General features: G+C 43.6%; 1 long non-coding RNA gene across 4 annotated transcripts in view; it reads left to right on the top strand.

The window, feature by feature from the left end:
• Positions 1 to 3,805, top strand: part of LOC104002295 (uncharacterized) — a 52,528-nt gene that overhangs the window by 26,928 nt on the left and 21,795 nt on the right. For all 4 annotated transcript variants that reach the window (XR_002939616.3, XR_008539571.2, XR_008539572.2 and 1 more), the window contains exon 4: positions 66 to 397. This is a non-coding gene — a long non-coding RNA (uncharacterized LOC104002295). The remainder of the gene's footprint in view (positions 1 to 65; positions 398 to 3,805) is intronic.

Raw genomic sequence — 3,805 nt, 5'->3', positions numbered from 1 at the left:
GCTGAGCCTGCCCTCACTGTAGAGGAGGACTGCACCTCTCAAGTTAAATATTATATGTTTTTAAGACTGTTTTGCAGGCCTAAGACTTATGCAGAGGTGGCGCCCGCCCGTAATCCCAGCACTTCGGGAGGCCGAGACGGGCGGATCGCTTGAGACCAGCCAGGACAGCATGGCGAAACCACATCTCTACAACAAATACAAAAATTAGCTGGGCGCGGTGGCACAGGACTGTGGTTCCAGTTACTCGGCAGGCGGAGGTGGAAGGATCCCTTGAGCCTCTGGAGGTGGAGGTTGCAGTGAGCTGTGATTGCACCACTGCACTCCAGCCTGGGCGACAGAGTGAGACCCTGTCAGAAAACAAAACAAAACGAAAGAATTCTGTAAGAACTTCTAACAGGTACGTTCCTGTAAGCATTATCCACCACTGGACTAGGCACTGGGTAGCCTGTAAAATACAGTAAGAGCCGTCTCTGCACCCAGAAAATTTACCATCATTTTGTGCTGGAAAGACATGCCCTAGAAAACAATAGACAGCACGACTGTACATGATTCCATGCCAAATAAATGCTAGGAATTATTAATCCATTCAACAAATACTTATTGAGTAACCACTATTAGCCAGCCACCGTTTTCCGTGTGAGGACATAAAAATGAGTGAGAGACAAGGTCTCTGCCATCAAAAAACGAACAGATCAGTGAGGAAAGACGGATGTGTCAACAAAGGCTTTGCAGGTCGAGCGCGGTGAATCACGCTTGTAATCCCAGCACACTGGGAGGCGGAGGCAGGCGGATCATTTGAGGTCAGGCGCTCGAGACCACCCTGGCCAACATGGCGAAACTCCATCTCTACTAAAAATACAAAAATTATCCGGGCATGGTGGTGCAGGCTTGTAATCTCAGCTACTCAGGAGGCTGAGGCAGGAGAATCATTTGAACCCAGGAGGCAGAGGTTGCAGTGAGCCATGATCATGCCACTGCACTCCATCCTGGGTGAGCGAGACTCCATCTCAAAAAAAAAAAAAAAAAAGAGAGGGAGAGAAAGACTTTGCAGAGCTGGTAACACTTATCCTGGCCTGGAAAGAAAGGAAGAAAGAAAGCTTTCTATGACGCCCTCTGGATAAAACTTAGGACCCCTCCCTGCACTCTGATTGCACCATGTTGTTGCTGAACCCTATAGAGCACATACCATCGCCTACTAGACAGTGATCTCCTCAAGCACAAGCTCTCTGTCTTTTTTTTTTTTTTCCTTAGACAAGGTCTTGCTCTGTCACCCAGACTAGAGTGCAATGGCACTATCATGGCTCATTGCAGCCTCTAACTTCTGGGCTCAGGTGATCCTCCCATCTCAGCCTCTGGAGTAGCTGGGACCACAGGTGTGTACCACCACACCTGGCTAAGTCTTTTTTTAATTTTCTGTGGGGATAGGGGTCTCAATATGTTGCCCAGTCTGGTCTCAAACTCCTGGGCTCAAGCCATCCTCCTGCCTTGGCCTCTCAAAGTACTGGGATTATGGGTGTGAGCCACTGCTCCTGGCCAGGTTCTCTATCTTGTTCTTCACTGTATCCCCAGGCCCAAGGCCCGCCACAATATTATTAGGCAATCAATAAATATTTGTAAAATATGTGAAAACAACATCACCACCACAGATTCTGGCTTAGATTATTTGGTATGTAGATGCGGATTCCAATCACCAAAGTAAGGTCATATTTCTATTTCCCCAGTTCTGCATGTGTATGTGCGCAGATGTACACAGAATCCCTCACAGAGTAGATGTGTGTTGTATTCTGGATCGAGAGCAACTCACTTTACCTTTCTGGGCCTCTTCAGTCTTTCCCACCCTGCCTAATCCTATCTCATAAGATTATCATGAAAATTAAGTAATTTAATACTGAAGAAAGAACTTGGAAAAATATTACATGACTTTGCAATTGTGGAGCACTGTTGTAAGATCTTATATTAATTCAGGAAAATAAGACACCAGTGTTGAAAGTAAACCTGCTTACAGATATTTTCAAGCTATTGTCCTATATGTCAATATGACTGTGAAGTGTCTCTTGCTCATTCTATCTTATACATGTATCTTATATCTTTTTGTATATTTTTAAACACATATATACCTGTAAATCTTATATATATAAGATATATGTATAAGATAGAATGTATACAAAAATATATGATTACAAAAGGATATATATCTTATATCTTTTTTTTATTTTTACCTTATTTGTGTACATATGTATGTATTTATTTTAGAGACAGGGTCTTGCTTTGTCATCCAGGCTGGAGTTCAGTGGTGAGATCATAGCTTACTGCAGCCTGAAACTCCTGGGCTCAAGTGGTCCTCCCGCCTCAGCCTCCTGAGGAGCTAGGACTATAGGTGTGTGCCACCACGTCCAGCTAATTTTTAAATTTTTATTCGGTAGACCCAGGATTCTCACTATATTGCCCAGGCTGGTTTCGAACTCCTGGCCTCAAGCAATCTTCCCACCTAGGCCTCCCAAAGTGTTGGGATACAGGCTCCAGTCACCACGCCCCAAGAGTTTTTACCTTAAATAATTGCCACTTCTGGGGCTAAGTCCAAGCGTAATGATAGGCACAGATCCTAGTATTCTGTTCAGGTGAAATGATGCCAGTGATCACACCTCTGTCTTCTCTCACCCTCCCACTTCCCTTTTTCTTTCCTTATAGAAGATGTAAAAACCCATATCTTCATCTTCTAAGTGCAGGCCATAGTACTCTTCTCACTTTCCCAAGGGATCCAGATTTTTTTTAAACACAAATATTGACATAACCCAACTGCCAAGAGGAAGAGATTTAACCTAGCAGGTACCTCCCCTTGATTAACTGACTTGGGCCCCATTGTTTGTTTTTTGCCTTATCACATATAGTTTGATGGATAAACTTTCTCATATTACAGATCAGGAAGAATAAAGTGATTTACCCAGAGTCAAAAGCTAGTTAGTGACTAAGCCAATTCTATATCCTGAGTCCCTTACTCCCAGTTCTAAGCTATTTCTGGGCTGCAAGGTTAAACATAAATAAGAGATCCTCTGTTTCTACAGCATTTTATAGTCTTTCAAAAGATTTTTCTATACTTTCACTATCCTCGTAATATTCCTGTAAGGTAAGCAAGTTAGCTACTAATCCTATTTTAGATCAAAAGAAAAAAAAATAGACTCAAAGAAGATGAGGAATTTGCCTAAAGTCATACAGTTAGTTGGGGAGAGCCAGGATGAGAGGCTAGCTCTGGTCATTTCTGTGGAAGTTGAAACTTATAACTGTCCTAAAGGTTGTAACTCTCCTAAAGCCTAGAGGTTACTCCTGGAAAACGAGGTGGCCTGCCAAAACCCATCTGGGAAATAAATACGATGTAAGTAATAGATGGTTTTATCCTTTCTGCTTTTATATCTCCTTCAATTACTGGTAGAAGCAGGCAGAACTAGGGAGAGTATAGGGACTTAAAATTTTGGTCTTAATAGAGTAGCTGGCATTTAACTCACCCTCCTGTTGAAAACAACTAAAAAGACTGGACAAAATATATAAAATAAGTTTGAAGGCATTGCAGAGCAACCAATAGCAGCAGGACTTGAGAAGTCTACAATCCTTGAGAGAAGCCCAAGAGAGTTGAGCTCTGGCAGGGCTGGCTCAGGCCTGTAAGCCCAGCATTTTGGGAGGCCGAGGCACAAGGATCTCTTGAGTCCAGGAATTTGAGACCAGCCTGGGAAACATGGCTGGGGGTGGTGGTGCATGCCTGTAGTCCCAGCTACTCAGGAGGCTGAGGCAGGAGGCTCGCTTGAGCCCAGGA

Source organism: Pan troglodytes, chromosome 16 (genome assembly GCF_028858775.2).
Source record: "Pan troglodytes isolate AG18354 chromosome 16, NHGRI_mPanTro3-v2.0_pri, whole genome shotgun sequence".
Classification (NCBI taxonomy): domain Eukaryota; kingdom Metazoa; phylum Chordata; class Mammalia; order Primates; family Hominidae; genus Pan; species Pan troglodytes.
This window is presented reverse-complemented; position numbering and strand designations above follow the sequence as displayed.